The sequence below is a fragment of the Lagopus muta genome, chromosome 12, assembly GCF_023343835.1.
Source record: "Lagopus muta isolate bLagMut1 chromosome 12, bLagMut1 primary, whole genome shotgun sequence".
Taxonomy (NCBI): Eukaryota; Metazoa; Chordata; class Aves; order Galliformes; family Phasianidae; genus Lagopus; species Lagopus muta.
Window position 1 is genome coordinate 13,435,631 of NC_064444.1, and position 16,976 is coordinate 13,452,606.

General features: G+C 37.9%; 1 protein-coding gene across 1 annotated transcript in view; it reads left to right on the top strand.

Moving 5' to 3' along the window:
- Positions 1–16,976, top strand: part of NKD1 (NKD inhibitor of WNT signaling pathway 1) — a 215,439-nt gene that overhangs the window by 75,380 nt on the left and 123,083 nt on the right. Inside the window, exon 4 of the mRNA XM_048958766.1 lies at positions 5,793–5,904. The gene's annotated coding sequence lies outside the window, so the exon portion shown is untranslated. The remainder of the gene's footprint in view (positions 1–5,792; positions 5,905–16,976) is intronic.

A 16,976-nucleotide genomic window follows, 5' to 3' on the forward strand; every position in this document is an offset into this window, starting at 1 on the left:
GGAAGAAAAACTGTTTAAAATGTATAAATTATGAGACTTTAGATCATGCTCAAGCAGTACGTGAGAACTTTCATACTGTCAGTTCACTGGAGTTTTGAATGGGTCAAGCTGGCTTAAATAAGCCATGATTTAGTTAAACCCTCTTAAATAGCAGGCATGAGTTAAGGTCCAAGGCAGATCATATGTGCCTACTACATAGGTGCATGTGTCCAGCTACTACACATTCAAGTTCTTCACAGTGCAAAGATTAATTGTTGCACAAGGATTCATGCTTAGCATTAGCGTTTTTTTAAGGCATCCAGGCCTTATATAGGATACACATACTGAGTTCCTGAGCTGCCAGGTTTCATTGGGAGAATAAAAATGGATGGGAACTCAGTAAAATCATAAAATAAAGTAGAATAGTTGAATTGAAAGGGACCTACAAAGATTGTAAAGTCCAACTGCCAGATCACTTCAGGACGAACCAAAAGCCAAAGCCTATTATTCAGCATGAACTTGTAGTAGGACACAGGATAATGTTCCAAAATCAGGGCTGTGTGGTGTCATGGGCCAAACTGACAATAAGGATACCAGTCACATTCTTTAATACGTCAGAAACTGTTCAGATGCTTCTGTGATAGGTGTTGTATAAGAGACCAAAGATGAAGTGATTCTCGCTACAGAAGCAGTACTACTCAGTGGCAATCATAGCAATTATAGAATGGTTTGGGTTGGAAGGAACCTTTAAGATCATCTAGTTCCAACTCCCCTGCGATAGGCAGGGACACCTCTCTACAGACCAGGTTGCTCATACACTGACAGGAGAATGTACTGCTCTGGACACTTACAGATCAGACAGAAAGATCAAGAGGTTGGAAGGAATTCAGAATAGATCCACTAACATTATTGAAGTGCATCGAAAGATGATGGCAAGAAAAGATTAAAAGAACTGGATGTGCATTGCTACATGATGATTAAGAGGGTACATAAGCATCTAAGGCTAATTGAAGCGCATGAATGTAGAGGAAGGAACAGAACTATCTGGGGGTGTTATGAGGGCTTGTAACTGGGAGTAGTTGGATGAAATTAATCAAACAAAAATTTAGGCTGGGAAATTTCCAAACAGTGGAGCATATGTTCCCTTCTGGCATAAAAACGTGTGAAGGGGAACAAAACACTCTAAAAGCCATGTGGCTTTTGAAGTGCAGCTGTTGTTCCACATGCTCTCCCCTGCTCTGTGAAAGTAAGGGCCAGGGCCAGGTTTCTGAAGTGCATATAATATCACCACAAGTGTTAGAAAAACCAGGAAATCCCTAGTTGAGCTTATCCACCTCTTGAAGACCGGGTTACAAGTTGTGCCTTTACCTTTAAGCTGCCTTGTTTTTATTTTCTGCATCTCCTTCCTCCACCGAACTTTGACTTCCACTAAGACAATGTGTTCAGAAATTTATGGTTTTCTTCGTTAAAGTTGACTGAGGCTTGGAAGTGTATAGTTAATGTGTGGAGAGCCTTTCAGCTGAGGCTATGTTCCAGTCCGTGGTATTGAAGGGTGGACAATGAAGGGAGTTGTACCGTGTTTGATACCAGCCCTGGTAAATAAGTCTAATAGCTGCTTTCTCTTTGCCAGCTCGTGTATGCGGCTGAAGTTAGCACTCTGTATGGGGGATAGAGATCTTTATGGCTTCTGATTAGGAATAAGAAGTGCTATATAGAAAGAAAAATATTTTTATACTATGCTGAGTATTCACTTAATAATTTCTGTGGGGTTTTTTGTCTTCTTTGCCTTGTGTACAAATATATGGATGACTTCAACATTTTTTTTCGTTTTTATTTCTGTTTACAATTTTGTGAAAGCCACAAGTAACTACTTCAGTAAACTTAAAAAGTCTTGCTTTTTGACAGGATCTTCTCAATCTTACTGAGTCCCGATGCCCTCCAAATTGCCCTATGCTTCCTAACTTCCCCCTATTCCACAGACCCCACAATTTTACTCCAGATCATCCATTGAAGAATTACTATGTCAAGTTTGGGCACTAAATACAATCATTTATATATTTCAGCAAGACTGAAATGTGTTTGCTTAAATGCAGATCTCAACAATAATTATAGAGTCATTGCTGATTTCTTCTTAATAAACTCCAGAGAACATAATATGTCATACAGTACAACATTTAGATTTTTCTGTTTGCATTTTTCTAAGGGAAACAGTTTGACCAAGACAGTTCTCTTATTTCTGGATTTTAAGCAGACATGGCTCATTCAAATGCAGGCCAAAGGAGTTTGAAATATAAACTGTTTTCTTAGAGAGACAATATTTATCCATTTGCCCTGTGCTTTGTGTCATCTTTTGTTAGCAAATCTCTAAATCTTCAAGCAGATCTCTGAATTTCCTAACAGGCATCCGAATTGAAGCATTCTTCATGTTTTCACTGTTTAGGAAGGAGCTTAGACTATTCAAAGCAAAATCCTCTAAAAAAGTAGAAGAAATTTCCATTTTCCACTATTATTAATAAAGTATTATAAAATAATTGTATTCAGATGAAATTTGCTGTTATATAAAGAGATAAGTTTTGTCAGTTTACAATAATTGTCAGCTTGGTCTACAGCTGTTCAGGGTAGTCTTCATGCCTTTTTATTAGATTGTAAAATGTACAGACTATCTAATCATTACTGGTTATAAACTTGATAAAGTGGAGCAAGTATTATTGTCAAACATTTAAGAGACCCTGAGCAGCTTTGTGTTTTCTTGTGTTAATATATGCAAGTAAACACCATCATCTTAACGAAAAGCTAGGAACAAATCTTTTTATTTCAATGTTCACTTTAATATTCACCATCACCAAACAATAAATGAAATAGACCTGCACCCAAACTGAATTAAAATTTCATCAGAAGCACAGAGGCATGAGAATTCTGAATGAGCGAAACCTTTGCCTCCTGCTGTGTATCTAGATGTTGCTGGAGTCCCCTAACCTTGATTAGTGCTGACACCAAAGGCTGTATGTTATTGTAGATCAACTCGTGCAATTACTGCTGACATCTTTAATCTCGCTTTTTAAGCATAAAAAAATATAGCGGTGTCTGGGGTTTAGAGGCTGGAGCTAGAGAAATTCAGGCCTGAAGTGATGAGACCATTTTTAACAGAAAGGGTAAATTAACAATAGGAGCAATCTACCTAGGGACACTTTGGTCTCTTCTTCTTGAAGTCTGTATTGAGACTGGGTATCTTTTTATAATGGGTTCTGTCAATCTAACAGAAATAGTGATTTTGATGCAGAAATTAATGATTGGGGCTGTTTCGCCTGTGTTACTCATAGGAGATCAAATACAGTGGTTGTAATGGACTGTTTTGGTTGTAATACCTATTGATTCAGTGAGTGAATTATGTGTGCAGCTGTAGACAGAGCTATTTAGCTTTTATTTATTTGATACTTAGCACATATGCTTATCTTCAGCATTTTATCAATAAAGAAAAGCAGTATCTATCTAGACTTAAAACATATGACTGGCACATTGCTTCACTTATTTCAGTAAATGGATTGGAAGACTCTGCTAACAGGCTACCTTGTGAAGTTTTTTCAAACAAACCGTGAGCTCACAATTGAAATAATTTTAGATATTGTCAACATTTTCCAATTTCTTAAAACTACCTTAAAATATGTTCATACGATAATGCATTATTTTACTTCCCATTTCTTCAGGACAGCTTAGTAGAGAAGTTTGGCTAATCTCCAGACACAGAATTTGAAAAAAATAAAATAAAATAGCATGTATGCTGACCGTGTGGGATTTTTGTTTTGTTTTATCTCATTTTGCTTTTAGTAATAAATGCAGTTACTTAAGGCAATTTGTTTAACAAAGCAGACTGGATCTTGGTGAATCACCTTAATAGGTTTCAGAGATGGCTTTTTAATTCATTGCAGCTCTTAAGGTACTGAAACCAGAAAATGAATGAATTATGTCTCTTAAAAACAATAACAACAAACTCACGTCTAATGACTTCATGGAATGATTTCAAAGTAACATTGCCCCTGGTGGAAAAATGGGAGCTGCCTGCTTTCCAAATGGGCTGCACCTGTGCAACTCTCTGAAAGGTTAAAAACATATCAAAGAGTTTCGGCTGTGCAGGGCCTTCTGGGATGTGCTAAATGGATTCAGAAGTTGGAGGAGGATCAGCAGTCCTGGCATCATGTTCTGTGTTACTGTTGGCCCCTGTTTCCTGTTAATTGTGATACTGCCAGAGAAAGACTTTTTTCCTATCTCATAAAATAAAATAAAGAAAGACTCAGCCTGCAGGCATGGGATCTGATGCCTTTCCTTGCTGCAGAGAGTCAGTCATCTGGTTTTAGTGCTTAACATCTAATAGCTGGCATATGGACAGAGCGCAGTGTTGTGTGTTGCTCCTCTGGCTTCTCGTAATCAGCAATTGGGATCCATTATTTCAGCAGGTGTGCTGAAATCTGTGAGCGTGGCTGCCTTGTTCTGCAGAGCTGAAGATGTGTGGCTGTGGCCTCTCACATAAAAATGTTAATAAAATTATTATTGCACAGAACGTGTTACATTCCTGTTCTACAAAATGGCCAGTGTCCTTAGGGAAACACATATGGATTAGACTCTATTTTATGGTGCTGTCGAACTAACTGAACAATGACAAAATGAGTTATTAAAAAAGCAAAAAGTGCTACATATATACATATACATAAGGTCATATTTGACTCCAGAAACACACTGTATACTGGATGCATGTTGTATTTTTTTTCCCCTGAGTTTCTACTTCCTAACATTGGCCTATATATGCTACAGTTAACATAATTAGTAGAAACCAAATATTAGAAATTTTAATATTTATTGTGTTTGGTTGGATTTCTCTTGAAAAATGCATTCCACAAAGGGAAGCTGCTGTACAGCTCCCATCGTGTTCTACCTCTACCATCAGTAGCAAACTCTGCAGAAGTTTCAGTAACAAGCTGTTGAGCTAAAGGATGGTGGTAGCAGCAGGAGGCTGGTAACATCCCTATCATGAACGTGCACATCTCTTTAGAGATATATTTGAATTTTAGAGTTGTTCACAAACAAGAAAATCCAGTAGCTTACCACCATCTCCTCAAGCAGCTGTCATATTTCTAATAAGAAAATCAGAAGAAAAAGAATTTCTTTGTGCATCTGTTTTCATTGCAGAATTAGGTATCACATGATATACAAGAGGCTGAGTTCATAATGTCTGTAGACATTTTAATGTTTGTACTTACATTTATTTACCTTTTGAAAGTCCTATTTCTTGTTTCATTTTCATTTCATGATGTGCAGACATTCAGTCTTCAGACAGTCTATTTACTGGAGAATTACAAGTATTTCTTAGGATGGTGTTGGCATATAGCATGGTGTATAGCATGTTCTTGAGAGCATTTATGCCCTAGAACGCGAGGACTATGTATGTGAATAAGTCTCTGCACGATGTGGCTGCATACTTGCAAGATTAATGAGGCAGAGTAGGTTTGAAAGACCAGAGAGCTACCGCTTAGCCAAAGCTCTGGCTGAGTGCAGAAGTTTTGCTGCTGTGCTGCTCAAATCTGTGCTATCTGTATTGTGATGGCTACAGTGTGTGGCTCAGAAAGACAAGTATTTAGACCTTCATACAGCTAAACTTGGAAAGTGCAATTGAAACCAAGGAAAACTGAACACTTCATTAATTACAAATGAATTATCTGGAGTTCAAAGCCAACATTTTCTGTGTATAAATGAATACTGATTAGTTGTAGCAACAAAATATGAGTGCAGAAAACTAATTATTGTCTTCATATTTTTCCCAGGATCAACGTTGACTGTGCTGGACGTTTGAATACATCTGTGACCACTGCCAGCTGCAGGCTGAATGTCTCCTGAGTTGCTGAAGTCTCCTGTGTTCACTTCTGTTGCCTGACGGTAGGGGCTCTCAAACACAGTCTGGAGGAAAGGCATGGCAGGATTTTACGAATTGTGAGATTTAAACAGAGGGATTTTTGTTTCAAATGCATAGAAGGTGGAAAGACAGAGGTAACCACATCATTTTGTCAGTGGAAAAGAAATGATGGCACATTCAGAGTAGTATCTCTATATATACAAAGAATGTTCTAAACCTCACTTTAGGTATGCAACTGGACTTGAAACAGTGAAAGCTGCTTAACCTTTGCAGTCTTATTAGACCTCAGTGGATATACACTGGCCGTGCTCAGGAAGTGTTCTCTTCTTATCTAATGAGCTCTCCTCTCCTACAGGCTAGTTACTGAAAGGGAAAAAAAAAACCCTACAATTGTTTAAAAAGTATGAATTATAAGGCTTTATATTACATCCTGAAAACCTGTGAGGAATCCGTGTGCCATGAGGGGTTCTGAATAAGCAGAACTAGTCTACTTGGCTTACCATCAACTTAAGCTCCCTCTCAGAGAATATGAGTTGATGATCAAGGTGCTTCTTAGAATGGAGGTGTTTGTCCAGTTCACACACTATGAAATTCTTTACAGTGTCAAATTCCTTCTCAAAAATAATTTATATGAAGGGTAAGTATATAATCTTAGTCTCTTGCAAAAGTCAGTATCTATGTTTTTGGAGTAGGAAGGTGTTTCAGTTAAAAAGTAGATGTTCATGAAGGCAGAAATGTATTTTTCTAAAGAAGAAGTGTGCTTACTAGAAAGTCAGTCAAACCAACCAGAAATAAAGTAGAAAAATCTTTCCTGTTTTGAGTGCAAACCAGATTTTGATGTTTGCCTAGAAACAACTCTAGACAACACCTGGTTTTCATTTGCCAGCACCTGGTCAGTGAGCCTTTGAAGGCTGTTTCTACCTCTCTCTGTATTGCCCTGAGCATGTTACATAGTATTCTGCATAGAGGCCTTTGTGCTAGCAAAGCTCTGCTCTATATTTCTGCACACAACTGTCATGCTGTAGCACTGTGCCTACAGTACCTGACCTGTAGTATCTGAAGGTAAGACGTTGCTACTAGAAGAGTTGGAGCTTCTAGGTCTCCAGGACAGTGTATTCCCAAACAATTGAGTTTGCATGGCCTGTGGTTTTCTCCCCCTTTTGAACAAAACATTGTATGAAGGAGCTTGAGTGAGGTCACAATGTGTCTTTCGCAAAGGTTTTTTTTTTGTTGGTTTTTTTTTTTTCAGTTTCTTAATCTGCTGTATCTCAGACAAACACTCAGTTATCTATCGGCCATTGGTCTAATCTGCTACATCAGGCACATAAGGAAAGTGTCAGATATACTGGAGTAAACAAAGGGAATGAATTAGAAATCCCATTCCTGAACTTATTAGTTAGAATTATATTTTTTGATTTAAACACGTTGAAAAAAATTGCCTTTATAAGGTAAGCTCATACCTTGCAAACAAAATCTGCAGAATTTTTAGTACTTAGAAATGGTTAGTAAACCCCTTTCTCTTTCTTCTTTGGCTTTTCTCTTTGGTTATGAGGATGGGAATTCTCAGACTCCACCACAGCATCAGTCAAGATAGAGAAGCAGCTCTGTTTTGGAGAAATGCAGGGAAACAAGAGCTAGAGTAGCTACACGAAATACTGTTTTCCTTATTCTTAATAGTTTCTTAACTAAAGTTGTCATACTACAGTCATGAAATATCTGGTGGTAAATAGCTTGTGAAAAAAATGTGCATTGTGATGCTTCCTTGAGGTATTTATGTATAAATCTAGCTCGCTTTACGCTGAGACCTACCTAATTTTTTCCATTGTCCTTGACTTTTACATTAAGAGTACCATTAGACTAGCTGAGATATGTAAAGAATATTTGCACTATATTTGAACTCTGACTTGGGAGTTTAGAGACTAAGTTAAGCTTTGTTCTTCTCACTTCTTACAGAGCTTAATATTTTAAACATGGTCCCTGAGCCAAGTTGTTTCCTCCCAAGAACATGCGTTAGGCATCAGCTCTCGCCCGTCATTTGCTGGGATTGATAATGTGCCAAGTCTTGAAGTCTTGACTCAGTTCTTATTCTGACAAGACTCCCATGGAAATCAATGGAAGTTTTGCCTGATTAAATGCTTCTGGATTCCTCTCCAAAACATTTGGCTTATTTATATAAGGCACATTTGGAAAAATCCAACATTTCAGCCCTGTAAAGTAGGATTATCAAAATCTTAACTGATGGAGGACATTCTGAGGGCAAAATACCCAGGGGCCTGCTGCTGGCAGAGGAACACTGCCTGTGTTTGGAAAGCAAACCAAAACAAACCCAAAGGCTGCAGGACAATACATCATCTAAAAAGTAGCTTGTAAAACAGCAGTTAAACTTAGCTGGCAACATCCACATATGAACAGCATAACATGACAGTGCTTTGTTACGCTGTGAGGTGATCGACTGATGGCTTGTGTTGTTCAGAGTCACTTTGAAACTAAACAACAAAAGGCTATGCCAGATTATATTTAAAAATGTTTTTTTCCCCTATTTGTGGAAATTAGGAAAACTAAATATGCAATTTGTTCATTCAATAAGATGTATTACAAGCATTTTGTTGCAATCAATTTCAGTGATACCACAAACACTTCAGGACGAACATAATCACCAGAAATAAATAGTAAGTGACTTTAATGATCAGCTTTTAATTACGTATCATCCAACTCTTAATTTATAAGCACATTTAGGTTTTTGGAAGCTTGGCATGCTATATGTCATGTAATATGTATTGCTTTGAAAACAATACATGCTTTGCATATTGGAAAAGAAGCTATTGAAAAAAGTGATGTTTATACATTCCCCATGGTTCTGCTGTGGAGTTCAGCCATTTTGCAACAAGCATGCAACTTTCATTTCTTGGTGAAGGAAAGAAAGGTGAGACACAGATTTCAGACAGAGTGAGAAGCAACACCACAATGCCCAATTAAATGCTTTTAAAATTAATTTACCAAATCCATACCATGTTGCAGAGCGTAAGAATTCTGTAACAGTAATACAGTGATCCCAGTCAGGCCCTGCAGCTCCTTAGGATGGTGGATGTCTAAGTTGCTTCTGCGTTTGCTACCAAGGTACATACTGGTAGGTATGTGTGCTGGTCCCACTGCAGGATGTACTCGTCAATCTCTGTGCTCGCAGTGTATTTACTACAGCTCTAACTACGTGAACCAAGATCAGATCATGATTTTTTCCATTGCATAGATGGATGTGTCAAATGAGTAGGGCCTTGGCTTTTGGAAAGAAAGCATATCGTATTTCTCTCCAAAGTCCTTCTCCAGCTGTCCAGGAACTGCACAGTGAAATTCTGAGATTATGTCTATACTGTGACATAAAGGATTGTTAAAGTCTACTGAACCCTATGACTCATGTTTGCTTTCCCAAAGACTATTAGACCAGCTGCAATTTTGATTTAGAGCACTCACATATTCAGGAAGAGTTGGCTTGTGTTATCTCTTGACAGACTAATTCATATCATGTATGATTTGCTGGTGTCTGGTCCATCCAGGCTTGATAGCTTGAGCCTATGCTAAAATACCAGGCATGCTTTGGTAACTATAAGCCCTGCTTCCTGCTCCAATGCCTGTTTTTTACTTTCTTTTGTGATCAAAAAAAGCTTATGATCTTAGAACTGATTTATTATGACTATGTAACCTGCATGGACATTAATTTTTCCTGTCTCTCCCAAAAGTACAGAGCTTTGGCTGAGAGACTATTTACATGGTCATGAGGTTACAACATGAACTGGGGGGGTGAAAATGCTGACTTTGTGGCCATATGCTGTGACAGAATACACAAAGGCTAAGGGTAATAAAGCTACCGGGGGGTGAAGGGAGAATTCTTTAGGATAGGAGCTGCTGAGTTCAAGACCCAAGAGGGCTAGGCAAGAGCCCAGCTTGCCATCTGCCAAATGTTGTTCCCCTTCCCCACAAGAGCAAGCTGGAAGCTGGGAGAGGAACAGCCTCACAGCTGTTTGGAACCGGACTGCACTGCAAGTTTTGAGTACTTCTTGCTTTCATTCTTGTATCATCAATTAGCAAGGGAAAGATATGTATCAGAAGGACATATCAGTAATGACAGCTAAATCTAAGAAGTCATTATCTGCTCAACTCTTCCCCAGACAGTAATTTTTCTGAACAAATAAAGTAGTCCTGAGGTCTCTAAAAACATGGGAAATTATATATAAGTGAAGCAGAATAACATTTTCATGTTTAAATTTTATTTTTTATCTTATTTTTACTTTATGCCAGTTAATTCATCTTTGTGCTTTCCTATTTAATATCTCTAGAAATACTCTTGCTTCCACAAGACCTGTGAATGCTCCTCACAGGCTAGCATTGCTCCTTGCTAATACAAAAAGCTTTAAAAGGGTTTTTGCTACTTCCATTCTCTGAATCTCTTGGAGTGAGTCTGTTTCATCTTCTCTGCCTTTCAGTTTCTGTGCTCTTTTGGCAGGAACTGTTGGCCTGATTCTGATCTTATTTGAAGTGTGTAAATCAGAATTAAGCCCTGTGCCTTTGAGTGAGATCTGGGAGCAAACACCCTAGCATGGTGTATGGCATCTTGTACTGCCAGGAATTCCATTTGGATTTGCAGCAAAAGGGAATTCTTAACCAGGTTCAGTTTCTACAAAGGGGAGTTTGCTACTACAAAGGGAGTCAAACAAATGGAATGACTCAGCACTGAAACAAAAGTAGAGTTAGGGATCACAGAAGTGAGTTTTAAAGGCATTTATTAGAAAGTCTATAAAAGATAAGAAACTAAAAGTAGGGTGAGAATCAGTTCAGCACATAGACAAGACAGTCAGTGTAGACTCATTTTTCTGGAGCACAGAATCAGAATTTACTAATTTGGTAATATATGGTATTTTGATAGAAATCTGATGGTTATTCTTACACTGGTTATGGCTATGCTTAAACTGTCAGAAAGGGATGGAGGGAGAGTGGCATCAGACAGAATGGAGAGCAGCCACGGTAGTTAAAATCAGTGCAAGTAAAAGCATAATTTGAAAAAGAGGAGACTTCTTTTTAAGATTCGGTGTCCTAATCAGCAGTGATTTGGGTAAGAATATAGAAGAAAACATAACATTTTAAAGTGACTAGTAGTAACACCACAGTATTTTTAGTTTCAGACTAACAGATGTCCCTCTTGATAACAACTTCGCAATTGCCTTTGGTCCTTGCAGCGGGCAAGGAGTTGTCCTTTGGGGAAAAAATCTATATTTCCAAATTTCTTTCTTTGCATTTTTGCAGTCAGTGCTCATGTGCATATATAGATTTACCAGCCAATCTATGATATATTTTGATATGTAGGTTGCAGGGTGAGCAGGCCTGTTTTGGAATGCCATCACACAGGAGCTTACACCACTGGATGCCTGGTGGAAGAGTTTCACTGGGATAGTTCTCATGGTATTACTAGAAATTCTCCAATGATGGTAACTTTTGCTATCTCAAAAGTTTCCCTGCACTGAAAAGTGTAGAAACATCCTAAAGATCTGTTGCCACAGAGGTCTCATAAATCATGCATCTTAGTCTCACTTGCTTCCATTACAGTTTTTAAGCAGTATTGCTACACATGAGAGATCTTGGTATGTTTTAGTTCAAGTGAATGAAGCACTTTTTCATAATTTATGATTCAACTACAACACTTACTATGAAAGAATTTTGTGGAAACCAAAGTAGATTCAAGAAAGGATTAAATATATGGCTAATTAGGCAGTACTGCTGGGTTGCGCTCTCTAAATCAAGTTCTTAAACTTCTGCTTTTGAAAGCAGAGATGGTGAAGATAGATCCTTGTTCTTCCCTCATCAACTTACATTACCTAGAAATTTGCTGCTGAATCCCTAGCACTAACACTTGATAAAATGTGGCAGATCCTATACTCTTAATCCTCACCAGGCTCTTGCCATAGGTGCACAGTGAAAGCTTGAGAAGCAGCAGTCACAGATTCCATCAAGGGAAATTCTAAACACATATTACAGTAAAGGTGGCTAAGCTCTGGAACAGGCTACCAGACGTGCTGTGAAATCTCTGTCCTTGGAGATGTTCAGAACTTAACTGGACAAGGCCCCCAGCAACCTGATCTGACTTTGAAGTCAGCCTATTTTTGAGAAGAGGTTTGAACTAGATGACCTCCAGAGTCCCTTCCAACCTAGAATATTAAATAATTCAGTGATGATCAAGTTGGAAGGAGGTTAGCAGAAAGTCCAAATTGCTGCTATTATAGGAAATTCCTCCTTTTCTGTCTCTTCAGTCTCTATCACAAGTTTATTGAATTTCCTCTTCAAAATAATTGTTAAGCTCAGTAGAAAAAAAGAAACAATACCTAGGGAGCTTTCTAGCTTCAGCCTCTATTGTATTGTGTATTGTGTATTGTACTTTTCTTCTTCTGGTTTAGATTCCACCTTTGTAATTTAAGTAGTAGTTACATCTCTGTGTTCCTCCTCACATATAACTAGGGACCAGATGCCATCAGTCTCCAGTATTGACCCAGGCAGCTGGGGATTCCCGCACTGAGATCTCTCTGCTCCCTCCTGTAATCTAAGAGCAGTCACAGTTTATGACAGTGTGTCAATGGAGAGATTTCTCACTGAATATGTTTGCCAAAATTAGACTTTAGTAAGACCTTTCCCCTAGTTTTCTTGCTCTGTCTCTTCATAAATATTGAAATTAAATTACTTTTCCATTCATTACGCCTTCTATTCCCAACTACCAAGATGAGGATTCTGTCCTGCCTGTTAATCCCCCGTCACAGCACTCATTCTTACCTCATCAGGCAGCTGCTTGAACTCTGCTCTGCTTCAGTGGTAGACGCCCTACTGCAGTCAAGGCTCTACAAAAGTGTAAACACTAAAACATGTATTTCTCCATGGGGAAAAAGAAAAAAAACATCAAGAAAACAGAATTCGTTTCAGTCATTGTCTTAATCTATACTACTTAGATTGCTGTACTAGGCTCTTACACATTTCATGTACTTTCAGTATTTCCCAATATGTATCAAAAAATAATTTATACTCATTACATTCGTAAGTGTTGCTCACCCCTGAAGTACTTTTAGAAAAAATTGTCATTATTCCAGTTCTTTTGAGTTCTTAAAGTTTTTATTTTGAATGACCGTAGATCTTGTGATGTGATGTGATGAGATCATGACTCCTTCAGTAATGAGAGTGATGCTACCAGTCTTAACTTCCTACATCTGCCTGACCCTCCTCTTGCTGATTTTCTTTCAGATGAGCATATAATGCTTTTTTCAAGACTCTATTCCCAAATGAAGTGACCCTAATAGCTTCCACTCTCCTTGCATTCCAGGCTTGACAGAACTCCATTGCTGTTGCATGTGGCACCTCTCTGTTACAGCAATTTGCCTTCACAAGACTTTGTTTCATAACCAAGTTTGGCTGCAAGAGAGTAGACCATAGGTCTGTGGATATGGAACCACTGTTTTTGATTTCTTGGTTGTTGTTTTTACTTTTTCTTTTTCTATTTTTTTATCTTTTTCTTTTCTTTTTTTTTTTTTTTTGTCAGTGTTCCACATATTTGGCCATGTCAACTATGTTTACTTGAATAGGGAATAGAGAAGCTGGTCAGCAAATTTCACAGAGTTGAACAATTGCTGAACAGCTATTTGTATTGTTCTTTAACTGGGTTATCAGTTTAGAGTTGAAGCCTGATATTCTTGCATTAGAGACACAAGAGCTTTTGATTTGAAATGTATGCTTTGCATATCTAATCATTTCTTTGTAATGTTCATCTTGAGGTTTCAAGAGGGAGACTAAAGTGTAGACTTATTTTATGCATGGTTTTGCTCTCCTCACTTGCTGTGTGATGGGCCTTTCCCGTACTTCTGCAGATCTGAGCTCTTCCACAATCCAAGGTACGGACTCTTGGTTTTGCTGCTCTGAATTCATTGGCACAGAGCACTGACATTTCTACCTTTGCCTCCTTCATGTGTAAAAATAGGAAACCCAGGGGTGGCTGCCAGAAAAACTTGGAAACACCAGAATGAGCAAATAGTGCTCTAAAAATATCATCTTAAGGTTGTGTTCCCTGTGTTATACAGTTCATGTAAGTAGCTGTCTGTATACAGATCAGGAAATAATGCTTTTGTGTGCAGGGTGAAATAGCAGGGGAACCTTTCGGTTTGCTGAGCGGCTTTGTTTTGATCATAGCTGCTTCTTTGCATGCTTAATATTATCTTTGCTGTTCTAAGAACAGATAAGCTGTTCTGACCCTCAACAGAATCTTCAAATAGATCTTCTTAAGAGTCTATTATGCTGATTACTTTTTAGTAGAAAATGCACTCACAGTTCTGCATTAATACCGTAATTATTTTCAACATACAAATGCCCTCCAAACTCAGTAGAGCCTTCAGGATGAATAGCTATTTTCCCATTTTGTTATCCTTACATCATCAGATAAAAGCTGGCAATGTGTTTATCCACTCTGACCATCCTCTCAACATGATTACCCTCCCACAGTGACAGGCTGCCATTGGCTGGATACACTGAAGAATCAGTCAGAGTTTTTGTGCTATCAAGGTTTTGCTGGATTGCTTTCAAGCTTGGTAGGCATCCAGCAATAATAACTCAATGCTCTATGGTTTTATGAAATCTTCTATATGGTTAATACTTAGCTAAGTATGACTAGCATATTACCAAGCACTCGTTTAGTGACCTACTCGAGGAATCAAGACACTTATTAATTACAGATCTAGATCTGTATGAGAAGTATCTGCTATCTGATCACTAGCTAATATTTTCTATTCACATGTAATTCTGGTAAATACCTGGATTTCAATCAATGTTACTGTTGTGATGCTGCTAGCTGTTGATTTCCATACATGTTGTATCTGAACCTAGTAGAGTATTCTCACCCTAATGCACTGTAGGCTCTTAACTGGCTTAGCTAACTTCAACAATCTCATCCACTGGCATTTTTATAGATCTTCTTTCTGAATAGGACTGTAATGCAGTCAGGTATTACCTTCTAACGCTGTTCTTCAGTATAGGCACTTGTTCCTTACCTTGTACCTCCACAACTGGCTTTCTTTTTCTGTCCATCATGATCTGAGCCAGACATTTGGGAAATCTTTGAAAGTAAGAAGAAAATGGGGGTGACTTGTCTGGGAGGAGTTAGCACATGGGCCCCTTGGTAAAAGTCCTATTTTTTGAGGTTTGGACTGTATGAATGCATGTCTCAAAGACAGAGAAGTATTCAAGAGTCCTAGGAGGTGTCCTAGAAGTGTTTGTTCTAGAGCTAGGACACTAGCACATCAAGGGCATTTCTACTCCACTGTTTTGGAAATTGGAAATTGTGAATTGAAATCTGGTTTTCCTCTCCTTTGTGATGGAGACCATAATTTATTTTTGCTGCAAATCTGTCTTAATTTAGCCACCAAATGATAGTTCCAGCAAACATATTCAAAAGAGTTTCCAGCTTTAATGCCATTAAAAGGGCATATATCTATGCCTTTAGATATATCTGTGCCATTTGGTAGGTACAGGAAATTTTGATAGGGTGAATCATTTCATGGTAGTATTTCTGGCTGATTTCTCTTGTTCTTTCCATGGAATTTATACTGTCCTTAACACCAGAGGTTTAAGCAGTCTATTGGAAGCTTCCTAGTCAGGTCCCACTTCCCAACTTCAAAGTTGCAAATTTGGAATCTAAAACTTATAGACAGGGTTCTACTTCCACTCCAGCTTTTAAACAATTCTTAGAACAATTGTAAAAACACTATATCCACAAGACCATTTAGGATACTTAATATAAAATCATAATCTTACAAAACACACTCATAAAAATCAAAATTATTATTATAACAAATACAGTGTTGAGTACAATTGTGTCAAACTATAGACTTTTATTCTTATTATTACTTTCGTTTGTGGAAATGCTGTATTTCTTTTAACACTTTTTTTCTTCTTGTTTTTAGTGTTTAAGCTTTGGGGATGTGTTGTGGGTGTTGGTTTCTGGTTTTGTGCTTTTACTTTTTATTTTTTCTTCTTTATTTCTCCATGGGCTGGTCTTTCTGTGTTTTTTTTTCAGTGAGAGAGTTTGTGAAATGATTGCAGCCCTAGTATATTCAAAGATGCTCCCTCTGATAGAGTCATGATTATCATTCTTAGTTTCTTTATGTCACATGCAAACAGAAAGTAAAAATAATTTCACTAGCATAAAATCTCAATTTCGTTACTATGGATTTTAATCTTCGAATTTTTCTTGTAACTTCAGGCGCAATGTTATGTCATTTTCATAGGGTGAACCCTGTGTAGACTAGAGTTGTCTTCCATTCTTGTGTAATTTTTTTGTACTGCCTTCTGCAAACTTTTTTATTGCATTTTGAATATGCTTGCTAGGAATTTCCACTTTTGTCCTGCCTTGTTCTGATTAATAGTGATAAGTATATCATATTCCCATCACTTCTCTAACTTTAGATCGGGATCTCCTAAGAATCTCTTTGTTGGTTTAATGATCTTACCTTCTTCAAAATCTGGTCTCAAATTAAGAATTCTGAACGCTCACCAGAACAACTACAGCATCTCACGTTACTAAACAAATTTGCAAATATTGTTTTAATTTTTCCAAGAAAACATTCTTTTCGTCAGAAGTTTTGTGGATCAGTTTTTTCCCCCTTGTTTTCTCACATGACCATGCACTATTAATGCTAGTGTCCTTGACCTGTAATACTCAAGAAAATATGTATTTTTTTTCTTTGTGGTACTGAAGAGCATACCTGCAGCATGCCTGATGCTTTGGGATTTGTTTTTCACTTTCTTCCCTCATCCTACTGCTACTCTAAATATGAAATGCTCATTGATCATTTAGGAAAACTCCTGATCACTGTGGTTAGTAATACATTATCTAACCTAATACGCAAAGTAGAGATTTGCCAGATTTCTAGCTTCAGCTAACTCAGCCTTAAAGCACCAGCTTTAGCCAGAATGTTCCAATCTCTTAAGAGGCCCGGCAGTAATTAGTAGCAGTATAGTTCCATGTGAACACTCTAGGCACCTACTGTGGTACGCTTGCCCTCCACTGAAATCTAAGTTC